Below are 26,158 nucleotides of genomic sequence, written 5' to 3' on the forward strand. Positions count from 1 at the left end.
GACACAATGCAAGTAAAGTAATCTTAAATATTATTGACATTGCGTTTACAGCTCCGTAATAAACTTTACAATTGTTTTCCTTTGTCACAAAGGCTGATTTAGATTAAAAATGCATATCTACACATGTGTGTGACAGGAATGTGGTTTAATCAATGTTTTCGAAATCCTAGATGATAATGAATTCCCACGTAGAGTACTAAGCTCCTTATCAATTAAAAGACCCAATGACCACTACAATTACTGTTTATACAAAGTTGTAGCAATAAACATTTCGAAAAATGTAAATTCCCAATATACTTACTGAAGTATTAGAATAACATAACGGCCCAATGACATTCTCCGAAATACTTTGAATAAGGCACGCTTGACTATCGAAATTGATAAGTTTTTTTTTTAAGAAAAATCTGTCTATGTTATATATGTATTTCCCCTGGCTTCAGTTTTTGCTAACATTGCTACGCATTTTTTTAAACCGGTGTGGTAATTTTGTGTAACTATAACCATTGGCCTATATTCATCTACTTCTAAATGCTTTACTCGGTTGTGGCGAGAAAGTATGGGAGCGGTAAAATGAGAATAAATTAACAATTTAATAATTATTAATTTAACCCATTACTATCGTATTGGTGAATATCTCCTCCTGAAGGATTAATGTTGTTACGTAGTGTTGGCAGGCCCCCCACAAGATGGACCGACGACCTGGTAAGGGTTGCCGGAGTCCGATGGATGAGGGCGGCCCAGGACCGGTCCTATTGGCGCTCGATGGGGGAGGCCTTTGTCCAGCAGTGGACGATTCCCGGCTGAGATGATGAAGGATTAATTCTGTACCTACGCCACGCTGGCCAAGTGCAGATTGGGAATGTTGGGAGTTATATTATGTACAAAAATTATAAGTAGGCGATGTTTAGTAATAGCACGCAAGTAGCAAAATAAATTCCGTCGTTATCATTCTTAAAAACTATCGATTTAAAGCATTATCTTTGATTGCTGTCTCTCCTATCTTATCTTGCTCATCTCTGTCACCCGTCACAATATACACCTTGACCCGAAATCGATAGAAAACCACTCCAAACCAATACTTTTTGTTACAAAAAAGTTATTTTCTAGTAAAACGAACGCACCATTATTATAAAAAAACTAATGACGACTTTTGTATGGAGTATAGCGCCTCTATCGACCTAAAAAATAACTAATTAAAAAGTAAAATATTACGAAATATTTACGTCAAGCGCGGTTCACAAATAAACATCAAATCAGTTTCTAAGAAAGCCTCATATTTTTTGCATAAAAAAGCTAGTTTATTACTAATAACATCAATCATCGTTTTAATAATAAAATATAATAATAAACTGACAATTATTAATTTTAATAGTGTAGGTATAATATTTGATTGGGTAAAATTCCGTTCAAACCGGTATCGTGGATATTAATACCATTTTTTGATAACGATACGAATCTATGACGTGTAAACCCGAGGTTTATCCGATTATGATTAATTAAAAAACAATTTTGGTGTATACATTTTTAAAATAGCTGTAGGATAATAGTGTTATTCTGCGAATTTGATCCAAATCGGTTTAGTAGTTGTATATGCATTATGTTTTGATTGAAAAATGTGCAAAATTTTGATATTTTTTTCAAATAAAATACATTTTTCTTCAACATAAATTATTAATACAACTAATTCAAAATTAAAATTCTCTAGTTTAGATTAAAAAGAGGACGTTTTCGCACTTTTAGTATTGACTATGTTCATGTTATGTACATTTTTGCCGTAGTTGCTTTTATTAATCGCTTTATTGCTAAATAATATCGTTATAAAAACAGCTATAAAATAATTTATGGTTCATAATACTTATAAAATATGATTTAATCAAACAGGTGCCAGTATTATTTTTATTTTAATGCGCATATAAAAGTTATCAACCAGGTAATTATATTATTAACAATAATCTGTAAAAGATATAAGTCGCGGGTATGAAAATCCATAATTCTACAATATAATCTATCGCTCAGCAAAACACCATTAAAGGCGATTCAGCAGTTTAGCATGCAAGCGTTTTCAAAAGGCCGAATAACTTATTTCCTACTTAATTCTGATGTTTATAGGTATATTTTTAACGGTAACGCCGGGAGAGGATGCCCTAGGAAGACATACACAGATCATATATTATCAGTGATGTCTTTCAAAAAGATCAAGTACTTAGTAGTCGAAATCAGAATTCACTAGATGAGAATTACGACTCAGTTCAGTATGACTAGATGTATAGATGTGAATGAAGCATGGGAAGTCTGTAAGGATCGTACCAAGTGGCGTTCTTTGGTCTCTGCCTAATTCATGAAAAAAAGGCCTGATTTTATGTATGTATGTTTTTAATAGTGGTTATTAGTCGTTTACATCCGGTAGAGATTTTGAATGTCATTCATCATGATACCTATATGATAAGGACAAAGAAAATGCATTCAGGAGCGATTATTATTGATAATATGTTTATTTTGGTATTTAAATCCTTGACTGATAAAGTGATAACCTTAAAGTTCTTTGATAAATCCTTTTACGGCATCATAGGCCCGATTCCTAACCTTGGCGAGTGCAAGATTTTGGTTTAGCTTGTATATTTGTAACCACCAATTTTAAGTTAAAGCGACTCGTACACATGTTTCTACTGCAAATGGGTCATGTACGGAATCAGCATTATATCTATACTTAATATTATAAAGCTGAAGAGTTTGTTTGTTTGTTTGTTTTTTTGTTTGAACGCGCTAATCTCAGGAACTACTGGTCCGATTTGAAGAATTCTTTCAATGTTAGATAGCCCATTTATCGAGGAAGGGTATAGGCTATAAATCATCACGCTGTGACCAATAGGAGCAGAGTACCAGTAAAAAATGTTACAAAAACGGGGAAAAAATTTACTCATTCTCTCTTATATGACGCAAGCGAAATTGCGCGGGTCAGCTAGTATTTAATACTGTCCAAGTCTGTCCAAGTCCTTCACTCTAATAGCCCGGTGGGACGGATAGCCTTCACGACAAGTAAGAGGCCAGGGGCAGGTCCGATCTTTCATGCTTTACGAGGCACGGAGATCTACGATGGCAGCTTCTCAACTCCGGGCTGCCTCTGATAAATACTTAACAGAAACTCTCAGGAAAGACTTTATTTAGGATTCGAACCCCTGAACTCTGCACGACGGCGGATACACCGCCGACCGCGCCATAGGCAGTAAAGTAGAGTTACAAAACATTTGTGCGAAACATCAAAATTAATTCATTCGTTTTGCATGAAAGAGTAATTATAAACATTTGATATTCTGCTTTCTTTCAAACTTTAAAAGGATGTTATTAACAAATATTTACTTTTATGACAAAACAAAGTAAAAAACAAGACAACAAAAGATTTTTCACATTTACTTATTAACTCGGCATTGTTCAATAAAACATGAACCAATTAATTGTCGCTCGTTGTTTTTTCAACAGAAAACAATACTGTCATAATTAACTCATTATTTTAAATTCCGATACCATTGTTGTATATGTATTCATCTTTACGCATTCTTTAGTAGAAACAAATATTTATATGCCATTAGCACGTAACTGCTGTCCAGAGGTCCCGGGTTTGATTCTCGAATCGACCTTTTATAATTTATATGGAAATAGTCCTAAACAGTAAAGGAACAGGAGATTAGTATGGTCTCTCTCTCTCATCGTATGGAAAGTGGTCAACCTAGTGTCAAAGTTGTTCAAGCCGCCCGAAGGCCTTTGACGTGGCTTAACGACTGTTATCTTAATTGACAACAACCGGGACCGACTTTTTACGTGCCCTCCGAAGCACGGAGACGCCCCGTTCAAATACCACTATGCGGTCTCCCATCTATGGAATGACCGCGCCAAAGTTTGCTTAACCCTATTTAGAAACACAGTTATTAGTTATTTAGAAGAACAGTTTTAGATAGTCCATTTATCGAGAAAGGTAATAGGCTATATATCATCACGCTGCGGCCATTAGCAGCGGAGTAGTAACAAAAAATGTTACAAAAACGGGGAAATTTATGATCCATTCTTTCTTATGTGACGCAAACGAAGTTGCGCGCGTCAGCAAGTCTATAATAATGTTTGTCTGTTTGTAAGTCTCTAGTAAAATACGTCACGATTTCTAATAAAATACCAACGATTAATTAGAAAAGTAATTATTTCAATAGGTTAACGATCTTTTCTTAACAATGGGACAATTAATACTAATAAAACCTCGTTTACATGATATATATTGATTGTTTGTCGCAAACAATGATTAAGATGATGATTCTATATCATTTTATGCCACCGACTTTATTTATTGCAACAGGCATCGTGAAAATACGGCTTAAAATTATCGTAATAATAAGTTGCCCTGGTCCGCTTGTGTAGCGTAGTTAGAAGAATTTTTTTGCAAAAATACCTTTTGTTGATCACGGCCACTTTTCTGTACATTTTCACTGAAAGTTTGTAAAGATCGTACCAAGTAACGTTCTCTGGTCTTTTTTTGGGATAAGTGATAGGATAGGATGGAAAATGGGCGTGATTTTATGTGCTTTTTCACATGATTACAATAATATTGAGTGAATAGTGAACATTAGTTCCCATAAAATCTATTACGAAACTCCGCTATCGGATATGGTACGATTAAATGAGGTATGCTTTGAAAACATTGATTGTAAGCAACTGACTGTACCTAACACTCCATCAACGAAACTTCTGACGAGAGAAAGGGATAGCTGTATAGGCTTTGTAGAGCACTGTCTCTTTCTAGCGAAGAACATGGATTGTTTAAGCATGTACGGTCGTTGGTCACGTTTTTCTGTAATATTAAGACGTATATTCACATCTTTGGAAAGGCATCGCCTTTAATTTCACTTGACCCGTTAATTAGGCTTCAATCTAATAAATTAACAAAGCACCTACAACTTTGGTACGTTGACTCAACCATTGGTTGGTATCAAGACCTCAACTAGCATGTTTGATTCTGATTGTATGTTGCTTGAAATACAACCACGTTTCATTATTTTCAAAGTTAGACCTACATAGGGCCAGCCTACGGATTTACCTGGCACGTTACAAAACTCCAAGCAAGCTATTGTTAATAATCTAATTATTACGGAAGCGCCCATAGCCAGTTGCGCTCACCGGTCGGTTAACGATCTGTGGGTTAAACAACCCTTGGCGCGGTCATTCCATAGATGGGTGACCGCATAGTGGTATTTGAGCTGGGCGCCTCCGTGCTTCGGAAGGCACGTAAAAAGTCGGTCCCGGTTGTTGTCTGCTATGATAACAGGCGCTAAGCCATGCCAAAGGTCTTTCGGGCGGCTTGAACAACTTTGACACTAGGTTGACCACTAACCATACGACAAACAAATAAACATTAAATTACAAAAGCCTTATAGCTCTGCCCGGCCACAGAATAAGTAATAGTACTTGGCCCGGCCCGGAAATCCATGCCGCATCCTCGCAATCAATAGGCGTATACACAAACAACCACAAAGACAGTTTAGGGTTCTTTCTCTGTACTTTACGCGGAAAAATCTCTTCATGTTTATCTAGGGTAAATTTTGTGCGTCATTTGCGTAAAGGTTTTTACGACATGGCTAAGAGGAAGATCATTATTGCAATAAATTGGAAATCTTGTTTTAAAGGTTTGGCGTAAAAACTTCTGTACAGTTGCCAGCAAATATATGTATCCACTGTCACATGAAGAGAGAGGAAGAAAAACTACTATTCTAATATATTTGTCATTATATTTTCAACTAAAACGTTACTATTGAAACATAGAACTGGACAATATTTATTCATGATTGTACGTGAGAGCGAGACTACTGATATAATAATATGTCATTATATCCATGCTTCCTACTGTACCGAAACCCGTGTTTATCAAAACACATAGAACCAACAATAGATTAAAATTAATATTACTCCTTAAAAAATGTATGTCTGTCTTTATGACATAAAAAAATAATAGCGCAATTGCTTTTTTTTGTTAAAATGTACAATTTTGGAGACATTAGCGTTTTTTGTTTGTTTGTAAAGACAACGTTTTACTTGTAAGTGACAAAGAAACAAAGGATGTTTTGAATAACACAAATAGCGCAAACTATCAACAAAGTTTTATATTTTGTCGCGACTAAAACAGCAGCAACAGACAACTGAAGCAGCAAAAAACCCGTAACTACGACCGGTGTAACTCGGTCGAAACGTCGGGTAATAAATAAGGAATTTAAACTTTTAAATATTTTATCGCTTGTTATAAATGTTGTGCATTTTAGAATTTTAGCTCAAAGGTATAAAGGACAGTCTATTTAACATTATCGATACGTATCGTTATTAACGTACATTATCGTTGCAATTAATACTCACTCAAGCCGAGACTGCACTTCTGACTGAATAAACTAAGCCTTTATAAAAGTTAAACTGCTGGTCAAACAAGGAAATCTTAGAGAAATAAAATCGCATGCAACCAGTTGCCAACCACAACGCTATGTAATACTAGTAGCCAACTGTTTACCACGGTACTTAAATTCATTCTCAAACTATAGAGTTAGAATGAGCTAAATACTAAAACATTTGCCGTTAGTTTTACACGCACTTAATCAATTTCACACACAACTCAGTCTATAGGTTATGAAGTCACTATTTTGTATTTTCTAGAGTAGCTAAGTATGTATGAAACAAAATAATCTTAAAATTATATTTTGGATATAATTAAAAACTACACTTTGTCCCATTTACTCATCTGCACGAACTTTAGATTTTTGGGTGCTTGTGTTTTTCTATCAATATAAGTTTTATTTTTCTGTATAGGTTTTATAAAATGTTGTAAAATCTATACTAATATTATAAAGCTGAAGAGTTTGTTTGTTTGATTGTTTGTTTGTTTGAACGCGCTAATCTCAGGAATTACTGGTCCGATTTGAAAAATTATTTCAGTGTTAGATAGTCCATTTATCGAGGAAGGCTATAGGCTATATTTCATCACGCTACGACCAATAAGAGCAGAGTAGCAATAAAAAATGTTACAAAAATGGGGAAAATTTTGACCCATTCTCTCTTATGTGACGCAAGCGAAGTTGCGCGGGTCAGCTATCATTTATATACAGAACCAGCTTAGCCTTATAATTCACTAGTTTTCATAAAATCACTTCGTCTTCCCGTAGTTTATTGAACCTAAAACCACTTATGTCTTGTTTTATTCACCTCAAAGCCTGTTTAAAGCTTTCTTCCAGAATACGAAGAACACTTTATCTCCTGCCGACGTTTGATAAATAACACCATCTTCCAGAACATTCTAAAGCAAGTTTTCAATGCAATTAACTAACGATCTTTTCCTTGTGCGTTTAAAACAATAATTTATTTGGACACAAGCAATAATTTTATTTGAATTATTACAGACATGGTTTAATGGTGAAGGAAAACAGCTTGAAGAAATCTAAATAATGCATACATAACTCATTTCTTATTTATACATAATACTTGCCTGTGCTGCGCATTCGGTATGCGAATGGCGCGCAGATGTACAAGTCCTGAGACGGGCAAAAAGTCTATGCTGAGCTTTTCTATTCAAAATTTCCCGATTAGTTAGGAAGTTGAGGCTGTAGACTCTGTGCCTCTCCTGTGTCCTGTGCCTGACCTCTCAATGGTCGTGTCAGTTCAGCCTTCCCACCGGCTGATTAACGGAAGGGAATAGTGTCTGCATGAAGCGTCATTCAAGAATGTTAAAATGAATTTATAATTGATATAATAATATCATTATACCAGGAATAGTTATTTAATCGAAATCTATTTTATTATATTTCTTTTGCAGGTAACCTTGAACTTATAAGCGGATATCTGTACGAATATTTGCGGTTACTATTTACCTATTCTTGATAAAACTTTTAGTATTCAAAACTGCAACATTTACATATTACACAATAACAAAAAATAATACGTTGTACCCCGCTGCGTGTGTCTATCTCTATGCGCATACCTCGAAAAATGCTGAGCAGAATTTCGTTCAGTTTAAACTGAATACTTACTTCCTTTTGCTTTGAAGGATGTTTTTATATGCTTTCGTTGTAATATATTATTGCCTATTTAACTTTTTTAGGCCTTACCTTAAAGGTGAAAATAAACTATTTTTATGTAACAGTAACAAACAAAACGGAATCGTTCGTTTACGAAATCGATACTTCTATACTAATATTATAAAGCTGAAGAGTTTGTTTGTTTGTTTGTTTGAACGCGCTAATCTCAGGAACTACTGGTCCGATTTGAAAAATTCTTGCAGTGTTAGATAGTCCAGTTATCGAGGAAGGTTATAGGCCATATATCATCACGCATAAGAAGTAAACCCATTGGAATATTACCAAAAAGCTGTGAACGTAAATAGTATAAAGCATTACCATAGTTTATCAACCAAGAATGTCACAATGGAAATTCTCACACAAGGCAATGAGTTAAACGCTACGATTAAAATGTCGTTAGCAGGACCCACTAAACTTTAAGATTATTACAAAATACTGTTGTTTATTTATTTAATATTTGTTTCGCGTGTTATCTCGTTTTTTAGATATTTTGCAAATAGGCATCATCATAATAACTGCCGTTCAAATTCGACCCTATATCTTGAATATCATCGGTTTTATTGGTACTAAATAAGTATGTACATAGCTTATATTAGATGAAATTATGTCAGTAATTTTTATATCTGTCACTTTATCTAACAGATAGGTTATCCGATACTTAACTGTCAAACTGACCCTCAATATTGAAACATATATTATATACAGAAAATATTTTAGAAAATAATTCATCTCTCGTTTCTTTCTTAAAAACCTTTAAAACTTTCATCGAGAATTACTCCGTTTTTTGTAACAAGTTAACAGCCGTATAAAAATCTGTTTTGCAGTTTCCGAGATCATCGCGAACAGACAGTTGCGAAGCATCTATTCTAAATAATTGTTGTGCATTTTTTTTATTTCATTCTATTCTTGTGTTTGCAAATTATAGAAGATTGTTATTGATCACACGTGTTAATCACGCATTTCTTGCGTGTTTCATTTGAATAACATTGATACGTGTTTAAATAGAATTTCTTTTACTTCCTTCTATAAAATGAAATTTTGCACTGACCTGATTTAAATTGCTGCTGAAAAGAATTTTGCAAGTATTTGATTATTTACTTAATAAGTTCAACTTGTATAGGCTTCGTGGGCCTAAGTTGTTATTCTATGATTTATTTCAAATCGGTTAAATCTTCATTGCTACGCTACAGTCACATACTACTGCGATTCATTTTTCGGAGGACAGCTCTTAAATAAAAAAAACAAATTTATTACTGCTACATTTGTAAGTAAATTTTTACAAGGTATACGGACCTAATACTAATACATATTTATTAAACATCTGTCTTATCTTAAAATGTTACTGGTCTCGGAAGTAAAAAATAGGAAACCCTTAGTAATAATGAGTCAGAAATATTACACTTATATATTTTATACACAGGTCACGGCCATTTTTATAAACATTTAACTTGAAGACTTAATTTTGTTCAGTTTCAGACTGGGTTGCACCGACTGGCGCAGCGAAATGTCGATGATCGCATGATTACTGAACAAATTCTATTTTATTTGTACACGCAAAGTTCATAGTTACTTTTTCAAATTACAGGACAAATATCAAAGATATCTATATAACAAATTCACACACTAGATCATAGACTAGATCTTTAAAATCATTCAAGTGAACACGATTTTTCAATCTCATAAGTATCTTGTAACTTCAATATTCTAGGCACATATATTATTATGTTCATATTATATACTGATTTTGACGGGCAGAGGCATTTACTAAGCATTTTGACACAAACTTCCAAACATGACAATATTAATTACTTATAAAAATATAGCTAATTGCAAATAACTGCAACCGCGTGAATTACAAATAATCGCATCGTTTTTTTAATGACTACGACGCTCGGCAAACTGCCGAGTGTAGTAAATACTTGTAGGTATAACAATAATTAAAATCGTAAATTATTTAGTTGTAACAAAGCCAAAATGTACATCTATTTATAGTGTTTACACATACAAAACTGCTAAGCAACAAATCCAATTTAAAATTGCTTAGTAGTCCAATCTCATGCGCTTTACGCAACAGAAATACCTATTTTACATTGATTTTCTACAATTACGAAATTGTAATTTCTATCCAGATCTTTATTTTACTTAAGGTAAGGTATGTAGGTCTGTTGTCTTTTTCTTTTTTGTCTTCATCTTACTTTATTTCTTTTCAAACCATTAAAACGTTTTTACTTAATGATATTTTTATCAACGACGATTAAAATAATAAGATTATTACTTCTAACTTTGCAATAAATTCGTTCCTTATTACCTACATGGCACAATATTGTAACTGGCAAAATGCGTGTATTTCATTCACCTCTGCATACATCTACGAGTATATATTATAATAGGCGTGATTTAATGTATATTTAAATATTTTTTACATGTTTGTTTTTCTCTACGTTTCAATATATTCAGATGTTTTTTGACCATCAAAAAATGCAAACGAAATTGAAGATTGAATAACAAAGTCATCAGAAAAATAAAACGGTTCACTTCATTTCACATATAGTTCTAGGTATATATATTAGGTACCAATTATTTCCTAGAATATTTTGCAATCATACGATTAGATCATCTGTTAATATATTTTTAACAATCTATACTTTTTAGTCCTTGACAAATAACTTTAACTTTTATTTAATATCTCTGCTGATAATATCGGGGACTAATTAGCATTATGATACGGTATTTAAATTACACGCAAAACTAATAGCAGTATAAAAGTTAATTATTCAGCGTAAATAATTTTCATATTTTTTCCGATAAAGCAAATGAACAATAAATAATAATAATAACAGCATTAAATTCGCTATTTTTAAATTTTTCCGTTGTTATTTAGAAAAACAATAAAAATTAATAGCATATCTACATTAATAATTCATTGCTTTTTAAATGTTAAAATTGTCGTTTTTTTTTTAATATACGAGCAACACATTTTTGTTGACCTATTAAAATTTTACAACGATTATTTATTATCGAATACTTTTTACATGTAAATTGAATTATTCACGTAGTTGTTTTAAATATCCTTACAGTCGATGTTTCCAAATTTTAATATGACGGTATTTAATATTATCTACTAAGTACGGCTTCCTTTGATGTAATAAATTAGAATAACGTCCCAGCTGCTTCGGGACCTCTAACTATGAAACGGGTTCCTCAAACACTTTATGACGTCAAAAAAATGACTTTACCTGTGACAACAATGTACAACCATTTTTTTTATTCATGCCACTAAATTGAAAACATGCACACATTTAAAGCAAAAAAAAATCGTGTACTCACTTGCAGTTGTGCTTCTACGGGACTCCTTAATACTAATATCACAGGATTTTATAAAATTCAAAAAAATATATTTTTGTATTTACACACACTTATAAACACTTTTTTTAAATAAAAAATATATTTACATTCAATTATTTACACTATATTGTTTATATTACATTTGCGTAGTTCGATTTCATTCGTGAAATAATTACATTTTTGTTCACGTGTGACGTTGAACGTTGTCGTGTTAGGAATGCGACCGGCAGCCGGCAGGTGCGTTCGGAAGCGCGTCCGCGGGCAGACTGTTCATTCAGGTAGCACACCTTTGGCTTTAATATAAAGTGGACAGCTCAATCAGTGATAATGATAAGAATACAAAGCATAGTCTCGACAGCAACAGACGCGTAGACGGGGGCTGTACATTGCCGACTTCGGACCGGTTCTACACGGTCAATGGTCTTTACAATGGATGTGTAATTTTTTTTAGGGCGAGAATCGGAACGCGTATTTTTTTTCAATTTCGAGAATTTAGTCTGTAGCTTACAAAGCTAAAACGAAACCGGTTGTTAAGCTTAAATGGTTTTATTTATAGAAAATATTACGATGTGCTTACTTCATTTTATTGATGGAGTTTGATTAATTGATCGAGCTGAGTAGATTGGATAGACGATTGGATTGATTTTTGTAATATTGTGAGTGATTAACCGTCCGAAATAAACGTTAAATATAAATAATCGATAAGAAATAACAGTAAAAATGTAATGGAGAAAGGTTTTACTTAAAAAATAACGTTTAATACACCAACCCTAATTTGAACCCTAAACCGTATTAGTAAATAAACAGGCGAGACTTCTAAATAAAGACCGTCCTGCATTTATTCAACTTCGTTCGCAGATGGTGGTCTAGACCTAGGGTGCAATGACCTTACAGTCCCCTAAACAAGTAACGGGTAAGTAGTGCTTTACTGTACTGTTACTGCATAATGTTAAAGTTATAGAATAAAATCCTTTGCTTCCTGCATCTGTTTACGATAAACGATAAACTTAAAAAAGTACCAAATAGAATATTTTAAGCGTTTTGGTATTTTTGTTCGATCGTCGATCAGCAAGTTAAGCAATATTTAACAAGGACATTTCATAGATGGGTGGCCGCTTTTGATGTTTATGCTGACCTCCTTGTTCTGAAGGACACGTAAAATATCAGCCTTGTCAGCCATCAGGTTTACTGTTCTACTAATATTATTATAAACCAAAAATGTGGCATGAAAAGAAGAAAGAAAGAATTCCGAAATATTTTATGAACTACTATTGTCTATTACATGTTCACAGAAAAACTACGAAATATATTTTTGTTAGCATCTAGTTGAAAACCTAGATTAACATACAGAAACACTCACTACACTCTAACACACTTTTCATCCAGGGAATTATTGTCATCTGGATGAAATCTTGGGTAGAAGATTATTAGTGTCTTTAGTTATTGTCTCAAGGCGTGATTTTATATGTGTACTAGCTTTTACCAGCGACTTCGTCCGCCACCTTAATTTTCCCATTATGCGTCATTTTACCGGGGTAAAAAGTAGCCTATGTCCTTTCTCGGGTATCAAAATATCTCCATACCAAATTTCATGCAAATTGGTTGAGTAGTTTAGGCGTGATTGAGTAACAGACAGACAGACAGAGTTACTTTCGCATTTATAATATTAGTATGGATGTATGTATGTAAGTGTAAAACATTCATCAACATGGTCAGTTTCTTACATTGCGCAATATTATAATCTTATTTAAAGTGCGCATGAGTTTTCATTGTGCAATATTAATTGCGTACGACTATTCATCTGAAGTCATGTTCTGCCTTTTGTATTTCATTCTATTTACCTATTTATTTACCATTTGCTCAGTGATAATGAGGAAATATGAACTAAGATTGTCTTTAAAAAATATATAAGACTAGCTTTTGCCCACGACGTCGTCTGCGTGGCAGGACAGAATTTTCATACAAACTTTCATCTCATATCTTATCGCGGGGGTAGAATTGATCAAAATCCTTTCTTAGCGGATGCTTATGTCATTACATCTACCTGCATGCGAAATTTCAGCTCGATCCGTCCAGTGTTTTTGGCTGTGCATTGATAGATAGGTCAGGCAGTCAACTTCTAATATTATAATAAATTTAACCCATTAATGTCCCACTGCTGGGCAAGGGTCTCCTCCCGTAATGAGGGAGGGGTTAGGCCTAGAGTCCACCACGCTGGCCAAGTGCAGGTTGGGGACTTTGCATGCCCTCAATAAATGTTTTAAACAAATTTTTAGGCTTACAAGGTTTCCTCACGATGTTTTCCTCCACCGTTGGAGCATGTGATAATTATTTCTAATACACACATAACTTCGAAAAGTCATTGGTGTGTTGCCCCGGGTTCGAACCTGCGACCACTGGCGTGGGAGGTGTCAGCTTATACCACTCGGCTATCACTGCTCTTCAACTTCTAGTTATACATAATGTATTTAGATTGCCGTCATGGTCAAGTATGGCCTGCTGTTCTCGAGACTTGGATTAACGTATAAGCCTGCTTCATGAGGTCGCGGATTAGCATCCAAAGTCAGACAATGCATTTTGGTTTACCCAATTTTTATTGAAATATTATTGCTAGTAGCTTAAAAGCAGGTTGAATGTCTGGTATATGGCAAAACCTACAAACCCCCCCATCCGAACCTACCCTCTTTGTCTTTTAATATGTATATGATTACTTCTTTTTACTTTTTTTTTCATACAACTATCAACAACCAAGTAGCTATAGAAAAATTGCGTAAAAAACAAAGCGCCCATAGTTAAGAACTATTTTCTTTCTCTAGTAATTTTAAATGTTGCTCACTACTTGATAGTACCGAATGAAGGAAACCTCGCTACTGGTTTTAGGGTGTTGAAGGCAAATAAAATTTTCCATAATAGATTTTCCATGGTTTGATCAAAAAACACCATCGACGGATGACTTGCAAGAAATTCCCATGACTTGCCATGACGACAGCTGAAATTTAATATTTCTTCATGAGTTGTCCGAAATCGTTTCAGAAATTAAATTACAAAATGGTTACAGACAAACACACTAGCATTTTTTATACAAGTTGTTTACAATTTCGTTGTTTAGATGTCATTAATTAGTTATCGCTTAGAAGCTTAACTTTAGTATCATCTTTTACCGAAGGTGGTTAAAAAAAATCTGCCATATATATCATCAGCTTAGCGTTTTTTCCAAACTGTGTTGGAGTCGGCATCCAGTCTCACCGGATGCAGCTGAATACCAGTGTTTTACATGGAGCGACTGCCTATCTGACCTCCACAACCCAGTTACCTGGGATATTACCCGATACCCTTCGGTAAGACTGGTTGTCAGTCTTTCAAGCTTCTGACTACTAACGACTGTCAAAGATTTTCGAAAATGACAGCCGCCATATAGATAAACTAAAATGGATGAGTCTTTATCTATCATGTGGCACTAAACACGTGCACCTCACATACATATATTATTTTGATAGTATACCTACCATTTAAAAAACGATTAAATCTCAATGGTTATGATAAGATTTTGCATAAATTTACGATAGCTCTACTTATATCTAAATAAGTACTGATAATTGTTAAGAATTACGTAGTTTTATATGTATATAAAACAACTATATAGATATGTTGTAAACTAGCATTAATTGGCGACTCCACTCTTGAAAAAAATCCTTTTTTTATTCATAAACCTAGTTCTATGTCCCATTACTCAACAAAGACCTTTCCCATGGCTACTCCGTCACGGATATAAAGAATTGATGATAGCATAATAATAAGTACAATTAATTATATCCTTAGTGTAGTCTGCGATTTGAACGCTAATTTGTAAGACTGCTGTGAAGTTCGGATCCTAGGTCAGGTAACGTGTTATTGGGTTTTCATATTTACATATATTAGAACATTCCCGGAGTTAAGTAACGGGCTCGGTACAAATATGGCAATAGACTCGCCCCCTATTACATGAGACTTACATTGTAAATGGTGAACTCGGGTATATATCATGCACTAGCTGACCCACGCAACTTCGCTTGCGTCACATAAGAGAATCATAATTTTCACCGTTTTTGTAACATTTTTCACTGGTCCTCTGCTCCTATTGGTCGTAGCGTGATGATATATAGCCTATAGCCTTCCTCGATGAATGGGCTATCTAACACTGAAAGAATTTTTCAAATCGGACCAGTAGTTCCCGAGATTAGCGCGTTCAAACAAACAAACAAACAATCAAACAAACAAACTCCTCAGCTTTATAATATTAGTATAGATTTCTACCTATGCCTTTGGGTATAGCAGGCGTTATGTTATCCATACTAATATTATAAATGCGAAAGTAACTCTGTCTGTCTGTCTGTCTGCCTGTCTGTCTGCTACTCAATCACGCCTAAACTACTGAACCAATTTGCATGAAATTTGGTATGGAGATAGTTTGATACCCGAGAAAGGACATAGGCTACTTTTTACCCCGGGAAAATGACGCATTTCCCGGGAAAATTCAGGTTTCGCAACCGAAGTCGCGAATAGTCAATATTATAATGACATTGAATTAACAAAATTCCGTTGTCATGGCAACAGTTTTAATGGCGGATATGATTTAGAGCGAGTTATATGAGATATAAATAATTTTGAGAATATTTTTCGTGAAAAAAAGCATATTTTGTTGTTAAGGAATAATTAAGCTTTGTATTAGTAAAAAAAATCATTCACGCGAGCGTAGCCGCACGGGTCAGCTAGTTATAAATATAGTTATTTTATTCAAAGCCCATGCGCATATATTAACACAATTTCAATTACCCAGAAGCATCTGGTTTCGAATTACCATTTCTAGTTATGAAACCACTTATTATGTACGCTTAAGTTATAAAAATAGATACTTTATGAATTAAAATAGTAAAAGTTTGTTTACAAACACACGAAGCCGTTGAACTCACAAAATTTAAAATAACAAACGCTATAGTCCGACAACTTAGTAAAAAACCTTAGCATGTAAGATTTATACATTATATATACCAACTGTTACAGTTTCAACTAAAAGTTTAGAAAGAGGTATAAATAAATACACTCACGTTACGCTATTAACAATGTTATTACCATGTTATAAGAGTCTAGCCTATTACCATTTATCAGGCACTTTGTCAAACTTCAGGTTACAACTGAGAAATTTATACTAATACAAGCTGACCCGGCAAACGTTGCTTTGCCATATAAACAAAAAATTGTGTCACTTAGGTGTGTGAAAAATAGATGTTGGCCGATTCTCAGACTTAGTCAATATGTTTCGGAGGAGTATGGCAACGAAAACTGTGACGCGAGAATTTTATATATTAGATTAAGATGAAGCTGAAGAGTTTGTTTGTTTGTTTGTTTGAACGCACTAATCTCAGGAACTACTGGTCCGTTTTGAAAAATTATTTCAGTGTCAGATAGCCCACTTATCGAGGAAGGCTATAGACTATAATCTTTAGATACGTTACGACCAATAGGAGCAGATTACCAGTCAAAAATGTTACAAAAACGAGGAAAATCATGACCCATTCTCTCTTATGTTGACGCAAGCGAAGTTGCGCGGGTCAGCTAGTATTCTAATATAAATTAGTAAATACCAATAGTACTTTGCCCTACGCGGCAATAGAGCCGACCGCTCTTCAGAAGCATCTATGCACAATTTATAAAAAAATATAATTGACACACAGTTCTATGTATTGAATATATTTAATACATAATCTTAACAGATATGTGTAGATAAAATTGCTGAATTAATTCTTCCTTGTTCGCTTTGACGATATCTTTATATATATTATTCTTCTGTAAGTGTGTATGTCACTGAACTTCTTTTAAACAACTGGACCGATTTTGATGAAATTTTTTGTGTGTGTTCAAGGGGATCTGAGAATGGTTTAGATTTACAATTTTGTCCGCTGGACAATGTTTTTTTAATTAATTTTTAATTTATTAGACAGGACAACGTCTGTCGGGTCCGCTAGTTTTTTTATAAAAAACAACTAGCGGTACCCTGCAGCTGTGATTTTAGTTCTAAATTGATACGAAGACAGATAATTAAAAGGCACCTTTACACACACACTCTATTGCACGTTCTTAGGAGCGTGCAGGATTACGCGCGGGAAAGACTGCGCGCTCTTCACTCGCGATTTTCTTTGCGAGCTTTACTGATTAGCGCGGCGAGTGATGTTTCCTTTCGCCTTTTTTTTACTTGGTTAATGTATGAAATTACATCCCCAACGCCCGGGGGAGCGCTGGGGTATGTGGGGCTCTCCGAAACAGAAGGGCAAGGCCTACCCACTATACCACCAAGGTGTTGCCTCCTCGCCGCCTAGTGCCGAGGCCGCGGGAACGCCTTTGGGCACACATCCGCAGCCCCGACGCAGCCGCAGTGTGGGTCCGCAGTGTGGGTCCCCCACACTGGACGGCTGCGTCGGGCTGCGTCGCCACATGCCTACGCGCGCTCTTTCACGCGCTATTGTTGTTTCATGCGCGATAGAGTGTGTGTGTAAAGAGGCTATTTTAACCATATCGCATTTTCGTTACAGGATGCGAATCGCAAAACATAATTTCAATTTCATCGGAAGAGCATAAGACTTCTGATCTTCAGACTTCTGATCACGAGGTCTAGGGTTCGATCTAAAATGCTATAGTCCTTTTCTAATATCTCGCAATTGCTCGCCTCCTACATGCAACTAGCATAATAATAGGTAGGCGGCCTACACTTTCGGATATGACAGTCGTAATGATTACAATTTTCCTTCTATGTCTCAATAATTTCTTAGTATCGATTTATCACTAGTTTCCGTAAAAATAACGTTAACACAGGAAGCTGTGATTAAATCCGTTAGATTACTTACTTACTTTATCATTTATATCTTAACGTTTAAGAGTTATATATAGAATGACAAATATTTTTTCCTCCAGTTGTAATCATATTGATCTAAAATAAGCCTTTACGCTTATCATAGTTCCTACTTATATTATAAAAAGTTGGTGAGGATCGATGTACCTATTATATGTTTGTTACTATTTCACGAAAATACTACTGGACTGATGGTATTAAAATTTAATACACAGATAATTTACAACCAAGATTGACACATAGTATACTTTTTGCTTCGGGAAATCTTTTCATGCGGGCGAAGTCACGTGCTAAAGCTAGTGATACTAGAAACGCAAAATTTTTAATGTTTGGATGAATGTTCCTTGCTCAATCTCTAACCAACCACTCGAAATTTCCAACTTTAACATACCTACATCAAAGTTCAAGTAATTATATCAGTATTTACCTACTGATGACAACTAAAACCTAACATATAATTTTGATCCTTATTGAAATCATACTGGTTTGCGGCACGTGACAAACATCATCAGGGTAATTCAAGCTCACGTTTATCCCTATGACACACTTAATACCTTGACTTTCACTGCATTTTCCTCCTTAACACCGAGGAAATGATAAGATACCTACATAAAATTCTTGCTATCAGTCTTATAAGCCACCGGATGTTAAAATCGCAAGATCTGTTAATTTAGATATTATAATTATCTTTTACCACCTAATTATTTATGATTGTAATCAACGAATCCGCTGACGATGTCACTCTTCATTTTTGTCACTTGCTAATCGGTTATTAATTGCTTGGCGCTTCACGTGAAGACAATAGAAAAACGCACGTGGCTTTATGATGCTCAAGTGAGCCTTATAAAACCACTGGGTACGTACCAAATAACTTGGTGTCTTAAGTGATGTAGAAGAGAATTACACGTTATAGATATAAAAACGTACAAAACATATGCCGTGACCGGCGCTCCTATGCAAAATACAAAACATTTACTATTGCTTTCATTTTTACCTTTGCGGCTTGCTGCTATATTTAAACAAACAAAGTTGTTTATCGCGGTCTATAGCTGACGATGGAAAATATCAATAACATTCACAAACCATTCTGCCTAAGCCTATTGGGCAAGATCATAGAAGGTAATAAATAACGAAAATTATGATGTTTATGTTTTGAAATAAATGTACGTCAATGGCAAAAGGAAAAGATGAAATCTTCAGACACTCATTATTTTATCATGCATAAGGACTTTACTACTGACGTTCTCAATGATTTCACTTTTCTGTGACAATTATTTGTTATTTATAAGGAATATTTAAAACCCATTACGAGGGGCTATTCCGTCACGCGTAAAGTTAAAACTTTGTACCTCTTCAAAAACTGCGTTTTGAACTCTTAGGTATGCAATATTTCCTTATTATGTTTTCCTTTATCGTTATATGCCGAAATCCAAACCTAATTTCACACTAAAACAACTTAGATTTTTTAAAATTAGTTACCCTTATTCGGTTTGACTTTATTCGGTCTAACCGTTCGGCAAAACTGAATGTTTGTAGATGAATGTTGGGGAAAAGTGCCGCTCGACATCGCAACGCCTTAATGTTAAATCCGAATTGTGATGATCGGACTCGAAGTAACTACCCGATCGTCACAAGTCGAACAAATGGAGTAATTTTGTTTTGAAAGACAAATATTAGTAAACCAATGCATATCACTCGACTACCGCTTTCGTTAATACATTTATGTCTTGAAGAAATCTTTTTCCTTAATATATATAAAATTAGAAAGGTGTGTATGGTAGCCACTTACTATCAGTTGAGATGTGAAACAAATGCTTATTCCAATTTCTAACCCAGGACTGTCCCACTACTTCGTAAAGATCTCCTGAACGAGGGAGGGGCTAGACTTTGAGTCCACCATGCTGGCTAAGTGCGGGCTTAGAACTTTGCACGCCCTCAAGAAATGTGTTACAGAACATTTTAGCCATGTAAGGTTTCGTCACAATGTTTTCTTTCACCGTTAACACAAGTGATAATTATTTATAACTAGCTGACCCGCGCAACTTCGCTTGCGTCACAGAAGAGAGAATGGGTAAAAAAAATCCCGCTTTTGTAACATTTTTTTCTGATACTCTGCTCCTATTGGTCGTAGCGTGATGATATGTAGCCTATAGCCTTCGTCGATAAATGGGCTACCTAACACTGAAAGAATTTTTCAAATCGGACCAGTAGTTCCTGAGATTAGCGCGTTCAAACAAACAAACAAACATACAAACAAACAAACAAACTCTTCAGCTTTATAATATTAGTATAGATACATACATAATTTCGGAAAGTCATTGGTGTGTTGTCTCTTTTTCCAACCGTTGGCCACGCACGTGCGAGGTGCAAGCTTAGACCACTCGGATATCACTGATCTTTTAAATCCAATACTAAAGTTTTAAAAAACACGACTCATGATTGTCATGATAGATATACGAGTATATATGGTAGAACGTCGCTTCTGTCTTAATGATATTAAACTTTTATTGCGATATTTCAGATTATGGTTTTATTTCTTTATTACTACTTATTGCAACATGATTTTGCTAATAATCCCTTAAACCACATATCTATAATGAGATACACAGTACCTACGTAGATATGAAACGTGTTTGTTTTGCCTATATTAGATTACGAGATCCAAAACAGCTAATTTCCGAGAAAATCCGTTCTTTTTTGAGTATTAATTACACCTACAGCGATGATAGTTTTAAGCATGTGCTTATCACGCAAGTGGTTGAGGGTTCGAACCAGAAGCAATACACAAATGACTTTTATCACTTGTTCTAACGATAAAAAAACGTAATGCATGCCTAATAATTCTTACAACAGTTCCGGAAAGTCCCTATCAGCACCAGATCAGCGTGGACTCTAGGCCTAGTCCCTCCCTCATTCCGGGAGAAGATCTTTACCCAGCAGTGGGACAGTAATGGACTTTTGATTTAAATCAGTTCAGTAGTATTACGACGATTCTTATCAGATAAGCAACGTTCTGTGTTTATGGGTAGGTAACAGTTTGGGATGTCAGGTAATACAAACTTTCAAAATATATTATACAAGAGCCGTAGATGTGTATATGCCGATAACCAATCTGAAATGGCAATGGATATGACACTTCGGTAGACATGAAGACGGCAGGTGGACCTAAGCAGTAACGGTTTGAGGACCATGGAATAGGTGAATATCGCCTAGAAGGCCCACAATCTAGATGGTCGGACGACATAGCAAAATGTGTAGCATTGCAATGGATGATAAAAGCGCAAGGTCATTAGAAGTAACGTACTGAGGGAAAGGTCTATACTTAATGCTATGGAGAAGGTGAGCTGAATAGATAAATAGATAATATTTATCGTATGTATGTATTTACCTATATTTATCACTAGCCGACCCGCGCAACTTCGCTTGCGTCACATAAGAGAGAATGGGTCAAAATTTTCCCCGTTTTTGTAACATTTCTTACTGATACTCTGCTCCTATTGGTCGTAGCGTGATGATATATAGCCTAAAGCCTTCCTCGATAAATGGGCTATCTAACACTGAAAGAATTTTTCAAATCGGACAAGTAGTTCCTGAGATTAGCGCGTTCAAACAAACAAACAAACAAACAAACTCTTCAGCTTTATAATATTAGTATAGATATGATTAGCAGGTATAAATAAATTAAGCATGACTTGGTTTAATCAAAATTTGGAGGTAGGGGCTAATACGTCAGAACTAACCCAACTCAGTATACATTATACCTAGCCGTTAGCCGTGACGTCGCGTGGCTTTTGCCAAAAAAAATGTAGTCATATTCTTTCAGAACTCTGGTTCACTCTCTATCTTATCCTGGCTATTCGACCCATATGGTGGAGGGGTCATCTTTTATTACACTCTTTCTCCACTTCGCCGTCTTCGACTTCGTTTTTTCCAACCTCACATGGCTTCATGTGTCGTCGTACCACTTTTGTCCACGTGGTCTTGTGTCTCCCCCTTTGGTCTTTTTCCGGAGACGGACAGCTGCAGTACCTCGTTGCATCGTAATCAGGTAGTTTCCTTTTTTAAGTGTATAACAAAACTGTGATTCACTAGTGACAGAGAATGTTTGTTAGCCTATGACTGTAAAATCTGGCGTCATTGCATCTCGGATAACGTTTTACAATAATGCCGTAACCAATATTTCTTTGAACAAGTTTTATTGCTAACGTTTCATTTTAATCACCATTTCAATTTGTATATACACTTAATTGTATGTTTAGCCTAATCACGAATCTATGTATTGGCCAAAGAAGATCTTAGTAAAATATTAGATAAGGTATATATACTTTAAAGCGGCTGCACTGTAAACTATATGATACCAACGAAAATATAGGTTTGGAATAGAGTACATTGTTATAAAATGTCCGGGGGGGGGGCATTATTTGTCACTACTGAGAGACTGTATTAAAAGTGATCAGCGCCCCTAGCGTATTTCGCAAAAACTATTTATTAGTTTGTCAATTAAATATCACACCATCTCTTCCAGATAGTACCAAATATATGAGATCGCGCGATTACAGTTACAGTAGTGCGATTTTCATCTATTATCGATATTATCAGTGGCCAAGTAGCAATCTACAATTTTTGTATGCCAAACATATCAGTGCCCCTGGCGTATTCAGAAACAACTTTTTTTATTTAATGTTGAACTCTAATTAATGTTGACTGATTTTCTTTTTTCGATAGTACCGAATTAAGAAAATCACTGTAGATAAATTATTTACTGTATTTTTTGATTATTCGAAGTGTCACTTAGATTAATAATGTTTTATTTTGATATTACTCATTTAGACTGACGTAAAGGGCTCTCAACTTTACCGATGGGATTTTAAGTATAATGAAAAATGCAAAGTATTCACCTTTCCGCAACATTCAAATTATATTTTCAGCACCTTATAAGGCTTATGATAACATAAAGCTGTTGAAACAGTGAGTGCTGTAAAGAGCAGTATTCCCAAAATACAATTCACTAACGATCGTTTTCAGTGTTTGTTTGCTTTTTCATTAAATCCTTGATGTTAAAATATCTCAATATTGATAAAAAATGTAATTTAGTAATTAATCAGTGTATTGTCGTTAAAAAATGATTGGATTGCTTTAAATTTGCTGACCTCATGCTACTAAGAATGTGATTTTCATGACAACATAAATAAGGCAATTAATATTGTTTTATCGATAAGTTGACAAGTTACGTTTTTTGTCACGAGTAATTATTGCCTCTGTTGGGCTGCGATAGGGAATATCGTAACAGTATGGAGGTCGAATTCGAATCCTGATCCTGATCCTTTTAGGTTAAGTCTACCATGGCCACTAGCCAAGTCGAGGTAGAGAACTGATATTCTAACGTAATAAATATTAGAAATAAACAAATTACAAGGATGTAAGTTTGTAAGGATCGTAGCGAGAAGCGTTTTTTGGTCCTGTCTATATTTATGTATGTACAGTGGTATATAAAAAACAGGTACATATTTTTATAATTTGCAATTATTCCGCATATTTCTATTTTAGATAATAGACGTGCGTCACTCCAATCATGTGTGACGAATCATTAATAAGAAATCACTATTTGTTATGTTTTGTGGAAAATCGTAATTTGTGTAAGTGTATTGTAAAAGTAATTAAACATGAATTACGTGTTTTGTGACTAGCACGCACCAGTTTGGTGGAAAGTCTTAATCTTATAATATACTTGTACCCGCGACTTTGATCGCGGTAAAATATGTGTTAATCTAGCTTTTAAATTATCTAATCAAATTTCTTTAAAATTCATAAAGTACTATTTTTCGTGAAAGTTTCACAGGACCCCATAAAGAACAATCGCATTTATAAATATTAGTAGCAGTCAGTCCGTGACCACGTGAAAAAAAATCCCGGGGTAAAATAATCCTTTACAACCTGGATGAACCAACAATATAAGATATTTAAAAAAATCAATGTTTAAATCTTTGTGTGATGAGCACGAGTATTTGTTCTGAGCCTGGATATCAATTTATCTATATAAGTATGTATTTAGAAATATATACATACGTATGTTTATCATTTATTTGGTTACCATAGTACAAGCTCTGCTTAGTTTGGAATCAAATGACCGTGTGTGAGTTGTCCAATGATATCTATATTTCAGGTGGGAACTGCAAATATAAAAAGAAAAAGGGGCGTGAACTGAATGATTTTGCCTGAAATTGCCTGACGGTGGTCGCAGACTGACAATCAATGCGAATTAAAAGTTATGTTCCATAGTAAATTTTCTAAAATCAACTTAGCAGTTTACATGTGAATGCGTAATAGCCATATATTCGTATTAATAATATTAGTATTTATTATATTATATTATAAAGTTAGTATCTCTTCCGCCATATAAAGCGCCGTGTGCAAAAATAATTCTTAAAGATTTGCTACTAAGAACCGATTACGATGGAGCAGTCAGGGACGGGACTTAGTCAGACATTTAAATAATTGAATCATAATCATCTCTTAACTGAGCTGAGCTGGACTTTCAGGTCCGTGGGTCAATGCCTTAATTTATTTGAAAGCATAAAGATGCTCCGGTTTCACCATATATACTAATATACTAATATTATAAAGCTGAAGAGTCTGTTTGTTTGATTGTTTGTTTGAACGCGCTAATCTCAGGAAATACTGATCCGATTTGAAAAATTTTTTCAGTGTTAGATAGCCTATTTATTGAGGTAGGCTATAGGCTATAAATCATCACGATACGACCCATAGGAGCGGAGTAGCAACGAGAAATGATACAAATACGGGGGAAAATATGACGCATTCTCTCATGTGACGCAAGCGAAGTTGCGCGGGTCAGCTAGTATCTTAATAAGTATCGGGAAGTTTGTCAAGACTTCAAGAGGAATTTTGACAGTCGTTTTTATACATTTGCTGTCAGACAGGCTTTTCGGCACTTATCTATATTAATATTAATATATTAATCCATACTAATATTATAAAGCTGAAGAGTTTGTTTGTTTGAACGCGCTAATCTCAGGAACTACAGGTTCGATTAGAAAAAATATTTCAGTTTTAGCTAGCCCACTTATCAAGGAAGGCTATATGTAGGCTATATAACATCACGCTATGACCAACAGGAGTTCCAGTAAAAAAGTGTTACAAAAACGGGGAAAACGAGGTGACGCAAGCGAAGTTGCGAGGGTTAGCTAGTCCATAATAAACTGTCCATCTGTTAAAGGAAGTTTCAAATAGCAATAAGAAGAAGTTTACAATTACACTTTATATAGCAATAGGGTAGTTGACCTAGTCACGTTCCGCGAACACAATTTATAAGACAATATAGGTATTAAATATTGAAGATAATAACTAATAAACCACAAAATATACAGCGACAAATAATTTAAAACAAACGAAATAATTACTATTCTGATTTAATTATTGTGGAAACTTTCACGACACACATAAAAATGTATGAAGAGATATAAAGTTAGAGAAATATGACTGAAGTGGCAATATTTTATTGAGGAACAATAACTATATGACAACGGGTACATAAAATATCATATAACTTATGAGAGTGTTCAAGAGTTCACTTGTTTTAGCACGATTTGGAATACTCATTACAATTTATCGATTTCATAAATCAAACAACTCGGAAATATACAAGTATATTTCCTTTTAATTACGTTATTGAACTTTGGATCCTTCGGAATAAACTAAAGGTACTGATCAGATTTTCTTAAATGATAAATAAATAAATCACACAGAGGAAAACCCCATGTGGGCAATTTAAGATCAAAGTACACCACATACTACGGTTTCTACAAACTTTTTTCGC

The 26,158-nt window shown here is 34.7% G+C and overlaps 1 protein-coding gene across 5 annotated transcripts in view; it reads right to left on the reverse strand.

The window, feature by feature from the left end:
- Positions 1-26,158, reverse strand: part of LOC142983825 (solute carrier family 41 member 1-like) — a 120,889-nt gene that overhangs the window by 69,539 nt on the left and 25,192 nt on the right. The window contains exon 2 of one of the 5 annotated variants that reach the window (XM_076130925.1): positions 11,421-11,731. The exons of the other annotated variants lie outside the window; for them this stretch is intronic. The gene's annotated coding sequence lies outside the window, so the exon portion shown is untranslated. The remainder of the gene's footprint in view (positions 1-11,420; positions 11,732-26,158) is intronic. 5 annotated transcript variants of the gene reach the window in all.

The sequence above is a fragment of the Anticarsia gemmatalis genome, chromosome 25, assembly GCF_050436995.1.
Source record: "Anticarsia gemmatalis isolate Benzon Research Colony breed Stoneville strain chromosome 25, ilAntGemm2 primary, whole genome shotgun sequence".
Lineage (NCBI taxonomy): Eukaryota > Metazoa > Arthropoda > Insecta > Lepidoptera > Erebidae > Anticarsia > Anticarsia gemmatalis.